The sequence below is a fragment of the Dioscorea cayenensis genome, chromosome 3, assembly GCF_009730915.1.
Source record: "Dioscorea cayenensis subsp. rotundata cultivar TDr96_F1 chromosome 3, TDr96_F1_v2_PseudoChromosome.rev07_lg8_w22 25.fasta, whole genome shotgun sequence".
Lineage (NCBI taxonomy): Eukaryota > Viridiplantae > Streptophyta > Magnoliopsida > Dioscoreales > Dioscoreaceae > Dioscorea > Dioscorea cayenensis.
The window spans coordinates 8,904,866-8,923,963 of NC_052473.1; the positions used below are offsets into that span (position 1 = coordinate 8,904,866).

General features: G+C 41.8%; 1 pseudogene; it reads left to right on the top strand.

Annotated features, from left to right (window-relative positions):
• Window positions 1–11,250: 11,250 nt before the first annotated feature.
• LOC120257757 lies at window positions 11,251–11,339 on the top strand (annotated as a pseudogene).
• Window positions 11,340–19,098: the final 7,759 nt, after the last annotated feature.

A 19,098-nucleotide genomic window follows, 5' to 3' on the forward strand; every position in this document is an offset into this window, starting at 1 on the left:
TTGCGGGATATACGCAAGGGGACCTTGTCAGAAAGGCTATGAATGCACAGTGTGGGAGTTTCTTGTGCAAAATAAAGATCAAGATACAAGAGGAGTTCATATACATGGGGGTGTGTGCCAACTTCCAAGAGAATCCAAGCTAGGCTTTGAGTTGGAATGGCACAAATGCAGTCACACTTCCATATTCTTATTTGTGCGAATAATACAAGAGCTTCCTAATGATGATTCGATGATGAGAAGCCTCATAACCTATCTCGTGGACGTGTGCCCGACCATATGGCCTTAAGAGAAGAGTGTGTGAGCCGTGTTTATAAAGAGCACTGTAGGAAAACACTGAAGTAAAATACTACAACAATCATTGTAGCAGTACTGTCAGGTAAAAACTCACACTGTCGCTTGGAGCCATGTGATAGACACTGTTTTTTACTATAAATAGCATTTTTGCCCTATTCATTGGAGATGTTTTGCTAGCGTTTGGAAGGCAAAACGGCAAGGGTTTTGAGGAGATGTCTTTAGTGAATTTGGGAGTCGTTCTTCACCAACTTTGATAGATCCTTTTTTTGTCATAGCATCAAAGGAGTGACACACCATTTTGTGTGCTTTTACCACAAGTGCACGGGTGTCAAAGTAATAACATACTTGGTGAGTTTAGTAGTTGAATCCACAGGAAACGGAAGTATTAGTAATAACCACTTCTCAATTATCTAGTTAGAATCAAGGATTGTGATGAAATAAACTTAATTATAAGAATACAAATAAGCAAGCAAAGGGATAGTAGGAAACAAGGGAGATCTTAATCAATAAAGATGAGGTACTTGGTCAATGCTCCCCCTAGTATCTAACATAAAGCTCAAGACTCACTAAATGTTTCTAAACGGAGTTAGATGAGTCAAGGTAATCCAATAACACTCGGTTCCCTATGAGGTCCGTTGGTGAAATCACTTAATCTCAACACCTCACACCACATATAACCACAATAAACTCTAGGGATACCTAAGAGCACAACTGATTCCTAAAGATAGATCTAACCCTACTTCTAGGCGAAAAATCCCTAATCCACTACAAGGTCCTGGTGGAGAAGTCTCTCAATCTCATGCCTCACACTAAATATGGTTGCATAAAGCTTAGGGAATATGGAGATAGGCTGCACTCATCAGAGAGGAAAAGGGACACTCCACTATCCCATGACGCACCCTCTCAACCCTCTTCAATCTTGGAGTTCTAACCCTAATGGAGACCTCTCTCTCACCACAATAACAAATCATGCAATAAAAATCAATTTGAAGGATCAATACGAGATACAAGCAATGATAAAACAAGATTGAAACACAAATAAACTTGGACTTAGTAGAAAACATGAAGTAAATCAATACAAAGATATGATCTTAGGGTTCACATGCCCAAATACCTACTAGGGCTTAGCCCTCCATGGGGCAAATTACAAAGCAAAGAATAATGCAATGAGAAGCAATGAAAACCATGGAATAAAATCCCCTTGAATTAGTGATGATGACCTTGATGGGTTGCTCAACGTCTTGAAAAATCCCTCTCCAAAGCTAGGTTGCCGAAGGCTCTATCGATGCTAGGACGGAGAAAAGATCTATCAAAGTTGGTGGAGAACGCCCCCAAAATTTTCCAAAGAGCTCCTCTTCAAACCCTAGCCGCTTCACCACCCAAACGCTAGCAAAATGTCTCCAAAGAATAGAGTAAAAGGGCTATTTATAGTCATAAACCGCGTCTGTCATGTGCATAAATGCGACCGTGTGAGATTTCACGTGGTCGCGTGAACTGCAGAAATTCTCACGTGACTGAGTGGAATTTTCACAAGCTCGTATAAACAGTATTTTTTCTCACACACTCTTCTCTTGAGGCACACATCTAAGTGGTAAGTTATAAGACATTTCATCATTGAATCATTGATAACTTCTTGAGTAGACATATTTTTATATATGTTTTACATGCATTGAGCATCATTTTTACCATGGTTTATGTCTCATATTGTGTATTTGGTGTTCTTTTATGCATATAGGTTGTGAATGCCTTGAAGAGTAAAAAGGAAACAAAGATAGGCTATGAAGACACAATGTTGGGAGTTCTTGTTCAATTCAAGGACCAAGATACGAGAGGAGTTCATAAACGTGAAGATGTGTGCCAACTTCCAAGAAGATTCAAGTCAATTTACTAGTTGGAAGGTCACAAAGGCAGTCACATCTTCATGTTCCTTCTCTTTGTGAAGATTGCAAGACCTCTCAAAGATACGTCGATGAAGAAAAGTTTTATAGCCTACGACATGGACGTGTGCCCGGACATGTGGCCTCAAGAGAAGAGTATTTGGATCGTGTTTTGTGAAAAGTACTGTAGTAATTTTACTGTAGCAATTTTAAAGCAGCAGCAATGTAGTAAAAATTACTGTTCATGCGCCCGCGTGGAAATTTCTGCAGCCCACGCGACCGGGTGGAAAATCCACAGGGGCGCATGAAGGCATGTGATAGGCTCGATTTTGGGTTTTAAATAGGCCGTTTGTCCTATTTTTGAGGGACTTTTGGCGAGGGTTTTCGCGAGCACTTTGAAGGCAAGGCGGCTAGGGTTTTGGAGGAGGTCTTTGGTGATATTGAGGGGATTCCATCACCAACTTTGATCGATCTTCTCTCCGTCATAGCAAAGAGGAAGCCTTCGGTGACCTAGCTTCGGAGAAGGATTCTTCAAGACGTTGGGCGACCCATCAAGGCCATCATCACGAATTTAAGGGGGTTTTACTTCATGGTTTTCATTGCTTTTCATTGTAATAATCATTGTTTTGTAACTTGCTCCATGGAGGGCTAAACCTTAGTAGGTATTTGGGCATGTGAACCCTAGGATTTATGTTTTTGTAATGATTTGCTTTATGTTTCTATTAATTCGAGTTGATTTGAGTTTTAACCTTGTATTCCCATTGCTTGCTTGTTTAATTAATCCTTGAGGTTGATTGGATTTGCATGATTTGTTACTTTGATGTGAGAGAGGTCTCCATTAGAGTTATAATGTCAAGGTTAAAGAGGGTTGAGAGGGTGAGTCATGAGATAGTGGAGTGTCCCCTCTCCCTTCCGATTGAGTGTTTCCTATCTCCGTATTCCCTAAACTCTATGCAACCATATTTGGTGTGAGGCGTGAGATTGAGAGATTTCTCCGCCGGGACCTTGTAGGGGGTTAGAGATCCTTCGCCGGGAATTAGGGTTGGATCTATCCTTAGTAATCGGTTTCACTCTTCGGTGTCCCTAGAGCATATTGCGGTCATATGGGGTGTGAGGTGTTGAGATTGAGTGATTTCTCCACCGGGACCTTGTAGGGGACTAGTACCGGTGGCTTGGAGACAAGAACCGGTTGTTCTTGGATTACCTCGACTCATTAGACTCGGTTTAGAAGCATTTAGTGAATCGTGAGCTTCATGTTAGATCCTAGGGGGAGCATTGCCCAAATACCTCATTTTTATTGATTGAGATCTCCTTTACTTGTTTTCTTGCTCATTTTCTTGCTTATTAATTCTCTTGAAATTAGTTCATTTCATCATATCCATTGATTTCGACTAGATAACTAAGAATTGGTTAATAATAATACTTCGGTTCCCTGTGGATTCGACTACCCACTCACCGGGGTAATTATTACTTCGACACCTGTGCACTTGCGGTACATACACGCATATTCGGATGTGCCAATCATCATGGAAAGAAAAGAGAAGTGCTTGCCCTTAGGTTCGGCAAGAGAGTACAAGAATAAAATTCTAAAGTCATGGAGAGAGTCAAACACTAGATAAAACAATTGATACTCTAGCAAACAATCCAATAAAAATGAAAGTAATGAAGTCCGAAAGCATGTGTTTGTGAAAAAATCAATTCATGTCAACACTATGTCTATTATAAAGTTCTTATTAAGAAGAATCTTATTTATATACAAACAAATAGGTAGTATCTTCACACAACCTCTAAGGTATCCCTTTCGCGAGTGGCCCCTCGAGTGGCTTTCATATTTTTGAGGTGGTAGCTCTTTCTATCGACGGTGGCAGCTTTCACTCATCCCATGAGATAGCTCTTTCTCTCATTAGGGCATAATAAGTATCTGACTGATGAGAGTAGCTATATACATTATAGGTGTATCCCTTTCCACCCCCTATGTACAATCAAAACAAAATTTGTGAAATTTTTTTTTTCTAATTTTCTGATTTTTTTTTCTTTTTTTAAAAATAAAACTATCATACTGAAGTCCCAAAATAATAAACTAGAGTTTTCATAGGTCTAATAAGTGAGAAAAGTGCATAAAGTAGCAACCTAACAAAAATATTCAAGAAAAATTGAATGTAAACTACAGCATGATAAAACCTAGTGTTTACAACCTCCAAAAACTAAGAATTAAACTATTAACATTAAGGTCAACCTTCATTGGCAACAAGAGCATGCTCATGAAAACACAAGTATAAGACATGTATAAGGTGAACCCTCCCCCACACTTAAGATGTACATTGTCCTCAATGTACGAATGTAAGCACAATAAAAAATTATCATCAATAAAAGCATAATGTGTCCTGGAACTCAATTGAAACAATATTCCCTTGAATTTGTTATTGATTATTTAGTGAAGTCTAACTCATGGGTGTGTTGTGTTCAATGGGTTGTGAAGCTCACACGACCGTGTGACAATGTCATATGGTCATGTCCATGACAAAAAAATCATCAACATCACTCTCAAGGCCATCTGCATGGTATAAGGGGTTCAGTAAAGCTCAACAAAATAAAAAAGAAGCACGAGTTCATACATTTAGAACAATAAAGAACAGACTCGCAAAGCAAAAATAAAACATGCAGATAACTCTCAGAAGGTGAAGCCTTTATGAGTACACAAGTCAACAAAAAACTAATGACAAAAATAAAAGTATAAGAAAATAAAAGAAAGTTTCATGAGTGGGATGCCTCAAGCAACGACGTTTGGTGTAGTGCTGCTGCGAGTCAGAAGAAACATCCTCATCTAATGTCTATTGTATGCAATCAAGGTACTCCAGAATCTGAGCCTCGTTCTCAAGGATGGTAGCCAGACAGCTTGAGTCTAGCCAAGCACTCATGAACTCGAGTAGTAGATGACTCACGATCAGATGATGCTGCCAGTGATGCCTCTGCAACCATGGGCACTCTGTCAGGTGGTGCATCAAGAGCCTTAGCAGGTTCATCATTAGATGATGACTCCACTAGAGCATATCCACCTAACCCTGTACGCCTCACTAAGCCCATAATTCAGAGAGTAACCAGTCTTAGGGGTGTAGGGGTATTGATCTTATCCTTCCTTCACACTGAATGAAAGAGACGCATCTTGAACAGGAACCGAGATATGAATGGACCGATGAAGAGTGCTCCTATATGCAAGTATTGACTCTGATGGTTGAGGTAATTCACTACAATGTATCACTGATAATGGGGCTCTATCTGAGAAATAGAATAGAGGTACAAAAGATCTAACCTATTGAGTGCACCCATGCTATCACCACGACCAGTCATTGACCTGCTGAGAACAACATGTATGTATTTGTGCGCTAGTCATAAATTTCTACAGTGTTTGCTATAATACTTGATAAGTGCTTGTGTATAATTAATATGAAGTATTCTTTTTTTACAATGAGCATTCTTTTTATCAGATTTTATCACTCATACGTGTGTATTTGTGTTCTTTTGTGCATGTAGGGTTGTGGAGACAAAGTTGGAAGAAAGGAAACAAAAGTATATCGTGGATGCATTTGTTGATGAAATTCTTGGATTGAACAAATGTGAAGACACAAGTTGTGCTCAAAGATATGTGGGTGTGTGCCAACCTTGCACAGTGTGAGACGTTGAGAGCATTCCTTTCCGCCGGGGCATAGTGTTGGGTCAGTCACGGTTGAACTTAGGTTTGGGACCGTGTGTTTAAAGATTTCTATGACTCATTAAACATCAGTTAGGAGATATAACAACATGTAGTGCACTTGAAGCAATAGTCCTTGGGTAAGCAATGTCTGGGTGCCCTACTTTCTATTGATTGCCTCTCCTTACATTTTATTACGTCTCCTTCTTATTCTTTTTATTTCTATTTGCATTGATATTGTTCACGCCACTTTGAATCATCTTCACCATAGTTAAATAGCAATTCTTGTGGTTCTAATCACTATTCCCTGTCGATACGACTACCCACTCACCAGGGTAATTTATTACTTCGACAACCCGTACATTACTTCACTCATTATGGGGATGGATCTGTTAGAGAAAATCAGAAGGGCCGAGAAGACAATAGTGCCATCTCCCATAGCCCTTGAGATGATGTGACTTATATGGATGATTCAGAGATACAGGCTGGGGTCTATGTGATTAACACACCCCTTTCATGTGACCCGCAAGTGCACGTGTTTGTCGAAGTAATAAATCCTAGGTGAGTGGGGTATCGTATCCACAGGGAATAAGGAATAGAATCCACACTTTTCATCAAGGCAACATAAATGGGCACACTTCTATGCCGTAGATCGCTTCGCTTCTTCAATAAAAGATCTCATTAGTGAAGATCTTACTATCATTGCATAAGTCGGGATACGCAAATGTCACTACCTTTGTGCCCCTCCAAACCATTGTAATTGCTTGACCGCATAGAGGTTGGCACACATTCACGTATCTTCAATCACAACTTGTGTCTTCAATTTGTTCACTCCAAGACTTCATCAACAAAGTACAATCGCAATCTACTTTAGCTTCTTTCTTTCATATTTGGTTTCACAATCCTTCATGCACAAAAGTTCACAAATTCACATGCATTAGCGCTAAAACCTGATAAAAGTAACGTTCATAGTAAGAAAAGAATACTTCCTATTACTAATACACAAGCACTTATACAACTCCCCCACACTTAAGCTTTCGCTTGTCCTCAAGCAAAAATAAAAACATTGAAGCATAGAAGAAGGAAATTTTGAAAGTGCTTGGCCTTAGGTTCACCAAAGCATGCAAGGGAAGCATTCAACAAGTAAGGGAAATTTCAACACTAAATACAAAAATCATTGCTATAGCTAAAAACTCAAATCAAAAAGGAAAACAAACCTAAAATCGTGTAAGTGTGTGAACTCACTCAAATCAACCCAAAGTGTACTCCTCGAAGTTCGAAGCATAAGGGACTTATTTATATACAAAACAAAGTAAAGAGGTGGTAGTAGCCTCACACATCCTCCAAGGTAGCCTTTCCAAAGTAGACGCTCAGGTAGCTTTCACACTTTCGAGGTGGTAGCTCTTTCTACCGGGGTAGTAGCTTTCACTCATCCTATGAGATAGCTCTTACTCTCATTAGGGCATAACTAGTATCCGACTTATGAGAGTAGCTTCATATTTCATAAGTTGTAGCTCTTTCCACCCCCAATGCATAACTAAATAAAATATATTTATTTATTTATTTTTTTTGAAGCAAAATAACACAAGAAAGAAATCTAATTAGTCCCTTAAACATCTAACCTAAGTGTCTAAAACAGTTTAATGAGCAAATAGTACAACAAGTGTGAATCGGGCAAAAATCCCTAAAACTGCAAGTAAAAACTAGAGCATGAGGACATTCAATGTTAAAAATTCTCCTAAACTCAAGAATACCATCATTGCAACTAAGGTGAACCACCATTGGCTACGTGAGCATGCACAATCAAAGTATAAGTATAAAGGACATGTGTAACTTGAACTCCCCCCCTCCTACACTTAAGATGTACATTGCCCTCAATGTACACATGCAAGTACAATAAAAGTATAGCCATTAAGCATGTATTTGATAGTGTGTAATTCAAACAATACTCCCCTAAACTCCTAGTGGTGTGTTTGATGGAGCTAACTTCCATGCGAGTGAAGTTCCAATGGGTGGTGAAGCACACACAACCAAGTGTAAAAACATATTGGAAGTGCCCATGACTAGTTCTCAATTTCCATGCTGACAAGACTATCTACACAAGGGGGATTCAGTGAAGCTCAACAAAAAGAAAATAAACTCAAGTATATAAAATATAGAGCAATGAAATACAGCTCGAGACAAAAATAAAAGATAAACAAAGAAGGAGGATCCTTTCTGAGTATACAAGTCCAAAATAAAATATGGAAATGGAATACGAAAATGTAAAATTAAAGAAAAGTAAAGATGCATAAAGCATCGGTGTCTGGCTGGAGCTCCTCTACTGCTGCTACTAAATAAAACGGCATTGGTGGATCTGGTGATGGTGACGCTGGTGGAGCCGGAGGGGTTCGGGGTCTCATGATGACTGGTGAGGAGGTGTCACGCTCAAGTAGCTGCTGCAAAATATGAAGACACGCCATCACCAATGTGTGCTGCGCGGCCTGTGTCACTTGAACCTCTGTAATCGCGGTCTTTAACACCCCTACAGTACTCTCAAGCCTCTCAAAGTGATCATACGCTCGAGATGGGGAGAACATGTGTACTGGGGGCGGCTGCTGTAATACTAGTGGTGCATCGGTCTCCATTGGCTCTAGCTGCGGCTCGGAAGCAAGCTGAGAACCATCTACTACAACTCCTTCAGCTATCTTTGGTTCAGGTTCAATCAGTACATGCACTCCCGGTCCATACTTGCACAGCATCCCCATCTGTCTAATCATCTCTATACCTAGGAGAGCAGATATGATTGTCTTCTCGGTCCCTCTAATAGCGTCCTGTAGACCCATTCCAATGATGAGCCTAGTCATGTATGGGCTAGAGAAGAGGACACCGATCTTGGCAGACTAACCCTGATAGCTCAAGTACTCTGCTAGTATGTGGCCAAGGTGAACTGGTTGGCACTGTACCATGGAATATAAGTAAAGAAGCCCTTGTCAGCTCAGGATACCAGTACTATCATCGCGGCCATTCATTGATCTACTCAGGACGACGTGCATGTATCTAATGCTCGATAATCTGTAGGGAGCTGCTCGTACTCCTTGGTGGCCATGAATTCCTCATCATATAACCCCAAACGAATCAAGAATTGTGTGGCACTCATACTATAATGATGCCGAAGACTCTGAACTCTATGGCGTTACTACTATCAAAACTGGAATACGATCTATCAAACTCAAACGATGCCAGTGCTTCCAATGTCGGCATCCAGATGGAAGGGTTACGAATAGTCAGCAGTCGATGCCAACTGCCTACGGCCAACATTTCCACAATCTCATCTTCCATATCATTAGCCAACTGTATCTCGCGCACAGCGCCTGAATCTGGGAACTGCATCTGACCAAACTTAAGCATGGAAAGTCGCTTAAACTGAGCTTGGTGCTCGGGTATAGTAAACTCTATATGCTCAGATTCGAGAGAGTGCTCTCGAGGATACTTGCAAGCTGGTGTCTTTGTCCTAGGAGCCATACCTACAAGATTTAAAAGGAAATTGATCAAGTTTAGACACAAATCCATACTGTAGGAATCCACACGGTCGCGTGGAAATTCCACACACCCGTGTGGATCCACGGGGTGTGAAAACTACACGGTCACTATACTAAAAATCCACAAATGCACCAAAACTCTATTTCTAAACTAATTCTAAACATGCATTAACCACATTCTTCAGTTTAATCAAATAAAATCAAGTAATGGCTAAGAAAATAGAGAATAATGGTTTACTGATGAGATGAAGAAGAAAAACTTGAAATCGGCCCGAAAACTCGAGTAAACCCACTCTAAATAGGCGATGCAAGGTCGAAGAGAGTGAATGAGTGTGTTCTCTGAGCATTTTGAAGTGTGAAAATGAAAAAGGCCAAATTGAATTCTATGACTCCACAGGAGAGCTTCACAGGGATAGACGTACACTCTTGTGCGCTCTTGGGATAGCACACTGTCTCTGAATGCATCCACAAGGGCATGTGGAAATTCCTCACGCCCGTGTGCCCGACCCACAGGGAAACTCCCATACCCCTGGCTTCTCTGTCCATACAAGAAAATTCTCTAAGTGCTCCACACGCCCCTGTGGCAAATCCACACGGGTGTGTGGATCTTTCACAGGGTTACTCACAGGGGCTCTCACATGCCCCTGTGTCTTCTCAGGATGGAGGAGAACATTCTGTAGAGATCCACATGGGTGTGTGGAATTTACCCATGCTAGTGTGTTTGTCACATGATCAGATACATGGGCAGATGCACGGTATTGTGTCTTCTCGGGATAAATCTCTAAGTCTTTGCAGAGAAACACACGTCTGTGTAGAATTAACACACAGGCATGTGACCGTGATAAGGTCGTTCACAGGCATAAACGCATACCCTTGTGTCCTTTCGGGATGAGCTCACACGCCCGTGTGGAAATTCCACACGGCCATGTACCTTCTTTGGTCAACTTAGAAAAATCTGTAGGCTCTGCATAAAATTCCTGAACATGTATACACACTCAAAGCCTATCTTTAACCTTGTATGCTCTTTCCTCAACCTCCATGACCTCAAGTTCTTCAACATTAGTCTTCTCACTGGGAACTCTATCTTAAACCTCATGACCACTTCTGAAAGTGATCGCCTTCACATGATCTCTTGGGTTAGTTTTGATGTTGCTAGGTAGACTCCCTTGAGGTCTCTCTGATAGAGACTTCACGATTTGCCCCACTTGATTCTCTAGATTGTGCAATGAAGCGGTGTAATTGAGAAGTGTAGCTTCGACCGATTGAAAATGTGTATCCGATGATTGAACAAATCTGGTAAAAGCTTTCTCTAGATCGGTCATCTGGGTCACCAAGCCTAAAACTCTATTCTCCATGTTCAGGGCTTGTTGTTGTTAAAAACCCGGTGGTACCATGGTCTTTTGCTGCCCTTGGTTACTCCATGAGAAATTGGGGTGGTTTCTCCACCCTTGGTTGTAGGTGTTGCTATAAGGATTGCCTTGTACTCTCGCCGAATTGCCGACAAAATCTACTTGTTCAGTTGGGGTTGTACTAGCAATCGAAATAGGATAATCAAACTTCATATGTGAACCCCCACAACCATCACAACTTGTGATAGCGGCTACCCTCGGTGAAGTTATTGTATCCAACTTCCTCCTCAATGCCTCTACTTGGGCTGCCAAAGATGTAACCGCGTCAATTTCATGGAGTCCGGCCACTTTATTCTTTTCTCTTGAATTCCATTGGTAGCGATTCATGGCCATTTTCTACCAATTATTGGGCTTCTTCAGGGGTCTTTTTACCCATTGTACCTCCTATGGTGGTATCTAGAAGCTATCTTGTACTTGGATTCAACACATTGTAATAAGTCTGAATGATCATCCATTCGGGGAACCTGTGTTGTGGACACTTCTGCAAGAGGTCCTTGAATCGCTCCCAAGTCTCAATCAGAACAAATGAAGATATCTCATTACGAAGCCTTGCCGACTTCCCGGAGGGAAGTACCTTGCAAGGAAGGCTTTGAAAATTTTGTTCCATGATGTGATGGAAGCTCTTCATAATGAATAGATCAACTATTTGGCTCTTCCTTTTAGAGACAATAGGAAAGCTGATAAGTGCTTGTGTGATAAGAATGCAAAGTATTCTTTCCTTATGATGAGCATTACTTTTATTAGGTTTTAGCAGTAATATGTGTGCATTTATGTTACTTTCATGCGTATAGGGTTGTGAAGCCAAATGTTAAAGAAAGAAGTTAATGTGGATCATGAACGCACTATTTGGAGGAAATCTTGAGAAGGTTCAACCGCGAAGTCATAAGTCGGGTTCAAGATGCAAGAATGTGTGCCAACCTCCTTATATTCAAGTTAGCACAATGATTTAGAGGGGTACAAAGGCAGTCACATTTGAGTATCCCTGGTTGTGTATTGATAGCAAGATCTTCACCAATTAAGCAGTTTATTGAAGAAGCAAGGTAATCTACGATGTAAACGTTTGCCCATTTATGTTACCTCAATGAAAACATGGATTCAGGAGTGTTTTAGGTCGTTACTGTAGCAGGTTTTGTTCACAGCCTGCCGAAAAAGTGAATTTCTGAGAATCCACACGAGCGTGTGAGTGTCATCCATGCCCGTGTGGTATTTCCACCGGCCAGTGTAGAGAATCTACAGGGGCATTTGGATGCTCGATTCCAGCGCTATTTAAGGCCGATTTCAGCCCCAATTTTATGATTCTTTTATCCATCTTTTCCCCAACTATCAAGAGGGCGGTGGCTAGGGTTTGGAGAGGTTCTATGGCTTCGACATCACACTCCATTTGGAAGAAGGTTAGTGGGAGATTTTTCGTCAGCATCGATCCAACGAGGTATATCCTAGGCCGGACAAAGAAACCTTTGGAAGAGTCGAGGCTTCTCCACAAGACCATCGTCACACCTATCGAGGTGGTTTTCTATGGATTATTGGCTTTTACATTCGATTTCATTGTTGATTGCAACTTGCTCCATGGAGAGCTAAGCCCCTTATTGGGTACTTGGATTTGTGAAACCTAGGATATATTTGTTTCATTAAACCTTTTATTATGCTTTCATTAATTGATGCTTTAATTGAGTTCCAATCTTGAATGTTTGATTAAGTGAATACTCTCTTAGAGTGGCACTAGGGTTGAGTGTTCTTATTGGTAACTGATAAGTGCTTGTGCGATATGAATGCAAATCGTTCATTCCTTATGTTGAGCATTACTTTTCTCTGGTTTTTACATTAATATGTGTGTTTTTATGTTACTTTCGTGCAGGTAGGCTTGTGAGGCCGATTATAAAGGAAAGAAGCCAATATGGATCACAATGCATCCATTTTGGATGAAATCTTGCTAAGGTTCAAACGCGAAGACATAGGTCGGGTGTGAGATGCTAGAGTGTGTGCCAACCTCCTCGTATTCTAATTGGCACATCCATTTGGAGGGGCACAAGGGCAGTCACACTCGAGCATTCCGACGTATGCACATAGAACAAGAGCTCCACCAACTTGTCTATCATTGAAGAAGCAAGTGATCCACGATGTGAACGTGTGCCCGTTTACGTTACCCCGATGAAAGTATGGATTCGGAACTTGTCTATAGTAGAGCACTGTAGCAGCACTGTTCACAGTTGGCCGAGAAAATAGGAATTCAGAGAATCCACATGGGCGTGTGGAAATTATACACGCCCATGTGGAAATTCCACAATGACGTGTGTAAAATCCACAGGCCCGTATGGTCGCCCGATTTCAGCCCTATTTAAAGCCGATTCAACCCCGATTTCAGTATTCTTTTCTCCGTCTTTTCCCAAACTTGAGAGAGGGCTTCGGCTAGGGTTTTGAGGGGTATTGGCTAGGGTTTTGGAGAGGTTCTACGCCTCTGACATCGCGCGTTGTTTGGAAGAAGGTTATTGGGAGAGCTTTCGTCGGCACCGATCCGGCGAGGTGTATCCTACGCCGGACAAAGGATCCCTTGCAATGAGTAGAGGACTCTCCACAAGTCCATCGACATGACCATCGAGGAGGTTTTCTATGGATTCATTGCTTTTACATTCTATTTCTTTGATTGTACTTAGCTCCATGGAGAGCTAAACCCCTAGTGGGTACTTGGGTATTTGTGAACCTTAGGATGTATTTGTTTCATTGAATCTCTTTATTATGCTTTCAATTAATTGACGTACATTGTGAGTTCCCACCTTGAATGCTTAATTGTATGAACATTTCCCCTAGAGTGACACTAGGGTTGAGAGTTCTCATTGGTAACCATGTGAGTGAGTGACACACCATGAGCGTTAGACAGGAGAGGGTTGAGAGGGTGAGTCGAGAGGTACAGGAGCGTCCCCTTTCCCCTCCGATGTGATAGATTCTACCTCCGTTCCTCGAGTTCTTTGCAGCCATAATAGAGTGAATGGTCTAAGGGATGAACTTCCACTGTGGCTTAGTTGCGCGTGCAATGGAGTGAAGTGTTGAGGTGATCTTAATATCTAGGGCTTAATCTGTGTTAGGGATCTTCCACCTGGACCAAAGGGTTAGGTCTATAATTAGGAAGAGATTTATCACTTGGAGTCCCTAGAGCTCATTGCAACTCTATGCGAGTGCGAGGTTGAGAGGTTATCTAATCTCTCCTCCGGGACATGTATAGAGTTAGGCATAGTTGACCTTAGATTTGGGACTATGTAATTAAGGATTTCCACGACTCACCATCCCATTAATTAGGAAGCATAATAGAGGGTTCTTGCACTTGAAACAATTATCCTAAGTGGAGCATTATCCGACTACCCCATCTTTATCGATTGCCTTACCTCCTCCTTTACTCGTGCTCTCTTACTTGTTGCTTTTACTTTTGAGAATTGAATCATTGTCACAATTATCACTATTGATCTTTCACATAGCTAAGAAGCGAATTAAGTGTTTTTATTCCCTACTCCCTGTGGATTCGATACCCGCTCACCCGGGATTATTATTTCGACAAACCCGTGCACTTACGGGATATACACAAGGGGACCTTGTCAGTAACCTTTGTGAGTGAGTCACATGCCACGAGAGTTAGACAAAGCTAGATTGGAGAGGGTTGCGAGGGTGAGTCGAGAGGTAACAGAGAGTCCTGTTTCCCTTCTAGTGTGATTTATCCTACCTCCATTTCCTCGAGTTCTTTGTGGTCATAGTAGAGTGAATGGGCTAAGGGATGACCTTCCGCTAGGGCTTAGTTGCAGAGGCAACGGAGTGAAGCGTTGAAGTGATTTTAGCACCTAGGTCTTAATTATGACTAGGGACCTTCCACCTGGACCAAAGGGTTAGGTTAACATCTAGGAAGAGGATTTATCACTTGGAATCCCTAGAACTCATTGCGATTCTGTATGAGTGCGAGGTGTTGAGATTATTTGATTTCTCCCCCGGGACATGTATAGAGTCAGGCATTGTTGACCTTAGATTTGGGACCATGTATTGAAGAATCTCCACAACTCATTAATGCATTATTTAGGAAGCATAATAGAGGGTTTTGCAGTTGTACCGATCGTCCTAGGCGGAATAATATCCGAGTAACCCATTTATATCGATTGCCTTACCATCCCTTTATTGGTGCTTCTCTTTCTTGTCTCTTTTATTCTTGTTTACATTACATTTTATTCCCTACTCCCTGTGGATACGATACCCACTCACCTTTGATTTTATTACTCGACAAACCCATGCACTTGCGGGACATACACAAGGGCATTGTCAAGTTTTTGGTGCCGTTGCTGGGGAGTAGGCATTTAGAGATACTTTGCAATTTGCTGGGGAGTAGGCATTTAGACAAACCCATGCACTTGCGGGACATACACAAGGGCTCGACAAACCCTGCTTCAATACCCTTCCTGACAGATAATTCGCAAAATCCGCAAACCATGGGGTATCTTTTTATTCTGATTCCTGTACCGCATACAGATCTTCTTCAGGGAAGAAATCATTAATTTCCTTGTTTGCCGGTTCTTGCCCCTCACAATCTTCTAATCTCGACAGATGATCGACAACCACATTTTCTGTCCCCTTTTTATCTTCGATTTCCATATCAAATTCTTGTAACAACAATATCCACCGAATCAATCTCGGCTTCGCATCTGCCTTGTTCATGAGATAACGGAGTGTAGAATGATCTGTGAACACGGTGACATTAGATAGGATGAAATATGGTCTGAATTTATCAAAAGCATACACTAGTGCTAATAATTCCTTTTCAGTAGTGGTGTAATTCTCTTGTGCACTTGTAAGAGTCATGCTCGCATAATAGATCAGTTGAAATTGCTTATATCTTCTCTGACCCAAAACCGCTCCCACTGCATAATCACCACCATCACACATCACTTCGAACGGCTCATCCCACTTCGGTGTTGTCAGGATTGGTGCTTGCACTAACTTCTCTTTCAACACATTGAATGCATTCAGACAGTCATTTCCGAAGTGAAAAGGGATATCCTTCTCCAGAAGTTTAGTCAACGGTTGGGAGATTTTCAAAAAGTCCTTAATAAACCTTCTGTAAAAACCTGCATGATCCAAGAAACTGCGGATCCCTTTTACATTCGTAGGTGGAGGAAGCTTGTCAATTATCTTAATCTTCGCCTTATCCACCTCCATACCTGCCTGAGAAATCTTATGTCCAAGGACAATGCCTTCTTGCACCATAAAGTGACACTTCTCCCAGTTAAGGACGAGATTCGTCTCTTCACATCTCACTAATACTCTTTCCAAATTATTTAAGCAAGCATCGAAAGAGTCCCCGAACACTGAAAAATCATCCATGAAAACTTCCATAATATCTTCGAGAAAGTCGTCAAAACTGGCCGTCATGCAGCGCTGAAATGTTGCAGGGGCGTTACACAACCCGAAAGGCATTCTTCTATAAGGAAAGGTACCATAGGGGCAAGTAAATGTGGTTTTCTCCTGATCTTCTGGGGCTATTGGAATTTGAAAGTGTCCCGACATGCCATCAAGAAAACAGTAGACATGATGTCCCACTAGTCGCTCCAATATTTGGTCAATGAATGGCAAAGGAAAGTGATCTTTCCGAGTAACATCATTTAATCTTCTATAATCAATGCAGACTCGACAACCAGTAACTGTCCTTGTGGAGATTAACTCATTCTTTTCATTCCTCACTACTGTCATTCTTCCTTTTTTCGGGACAACTTGGGTCGGACTCACCCACTTACTGTTGGATATGGGGTAGATGATCCCTGCATCCAAAAGTTTTATTACCTCCGCTTTAACAACCTCCTTCATATTTGGGTTCAATCTTCGCTGAGGTTGGATCACAGATTTATAGTCATCCTCCGTTAGGATCTTATGAGTGCAGAATGATGGGTTTAAACCCTTAATGTCGGAGATCTTCCATGCGATAGCTGATTTATGCTTTCTCAACATGCTAACAAGCTTATCCCTCTGCTCCGCAGATAAGTTCGAAGCCACGATTACGGGGAGTTTAGAGTCCTCCATTAGGAATGCATATTCCAAATGTGCTGGAAGAGTTTTAAGCTCAAGTTCTGGTGGTTCGACAATTGATGGGCGCAAGCTACCCTCCTTCAATTTATCAATCTCCTTGAAATCATTTGCCTCATGTTCACAGTTACTCTCTTCTTCTTCCACCTGGAAATCTATTTCTTTACAATCTGCAACGGGTATCAACGTGTCCATTCCACATAGTTCCATTTTTGAAATAGCAACTCCAACTGAAAAGAGTTCTTGCCTTTGGTCTTGATAGGAAGAATTAAACCGAGCAAGGATTCTTTCTACAATTTCTCTAACTCGGTCACTCATTGACACTCAAGTGGATTCCTCAAACCGCTTTTATCACATTATCTAATTCACGCCTTTGCCCTTGAATCTCGGTGATGTACTCTTCGACCGATTCTTCTAATGGCTATTGAGTTGTACATTGTTCATGGTGAGAATAACACGATATGTCATGCTATGCAACTGTTTGAACTTTCTGCTCTACGTGTTCAACCATTCTCAAGATAGTGTCGAATGACTCAAACATGTAAAAGCAATGAATCCATAAAGAAACCCCCTCAATAGTCGTGTCGATGGTCTTGTGGAAAGTCCCCTACTCGTCGTCCAAGGATTCCCTCGTCCGGTATAGGATACGCCTCGACGGAAGCTCCCCTACCAACCTTCTTCCTAAGGAATCACGATGTCGGAGGCATAGAACCTCTCCAAAAACATGGCCAATACCCCTCGAAACCCTAGCCGAAGCCCTCTCTCAAGTTGGGGAAAAGATGGAGAAAAGAATACCAAAATCGGGACTAAATCGGCTTTAAATAGGGCTGGAATCGGGTGACTACACGGGCGTGGATGCTCCACGCGCCCGTGCGGAATTTCCACACGGACGTGGATAATTTCCACACGCTGGTGTGGATTCTCTATTTCTCTGGTTTCTCGGCCGGCTGTGAGCAGTGCTGCTACAGTATATTCTACAGTGCTCTGCTACAATATCCGACCTGAATCGGTTCCCAATTCCATACCTTCATCGGGGTAACGCAACGGGCACACGTTCACATCGTGGATCACTTGCTTCTTCAATGGTGTACACGTTGGTGAAGCTCTTGTTCTATGTGCATAAGTCGCAATGCTCGAATGTGACTGCCTTTGTGCCCCTCCAAATGGATGTGCCCACTCGAATACGAGGAGGTTGGCACACACTCTAGCATCTCACACCTGACTTATGTCTTCGCGTTTGAACCTTAGCAAGATTTCCTCCAGAATTGGTTCATTATGATCCACATTGGCCTATTTCCTTCATACTCGGCCTCACAGCCCTACCTGCATAAAAGTAACATAAAAACACACATATTAGTTTAAAAACCCAAGAAAAGTAATGCTCAACATAAGGAATGAACGCTTCGCATTCATATCGCACAAGCACTTATCACCGGACATGTGGCCTCGAGAGAAGAGTGTTTGGACCTCGTTTTGTGAAAAGTAATGTAGCAATTTTACTGTAGCGTTTTGTGGATTTGCTTAGTGTTTCTATTTAATCCGAGTTTGATTAAGTTTTAATCTTGATTGTCTAATGCTTGCTTGCCTCATTAATCTTTTGGTTATTTGGTTTGCTTGATTTTTTACCTTGGTGAGGGAGAGGTCTCCATTAGGGTTAGAATCTCAAGATTGAAGAGAGTTGAGAGGACGAGTCATGAGATAGTGAGCATCCCCTTTCCCCTCCGAATGGTGTATTCTATCTCCGTTCCCTAAGCTCTATGCAACCATATTTGGTGTGAGGCGTTATATTGAGAGATTTCTCTGCTGGGACCTTATAGGGGGTTAGGATCCTTTGCCGAGAATTAGAGGTTGATCAATCTTTAGGAATCGGATACACCTATTGGATTCCCTAGAGTGCTTTGCGGTCATATGTTGTGTGAGCTATTGAGATTGAGAGATTTCTCCACCGGGACCTCGTAGGGGTCTAGTATTAGTGATCGGGAGGCCGGATCCGATTATATTTGGATTTCCACGACTTAACTTACTCTTCATAGAAATACTTTGCTCATTCGGTACCTAATACCTGAATCGTAGGGGGAGCATTGCCCGAATACCCCACTTTTACTATTTGAGATCTCCCTCCATTTCACCCTTACATATTCGTCTCCAGTATTCATTTCTTCGCACATTAGGTCACCACATGTCACACCCCGAACCCAGCTTTATAGACCCGAGACGTCGACAAACGGCCATACACCTACAAGGCGAAAACCAAGTAGGCA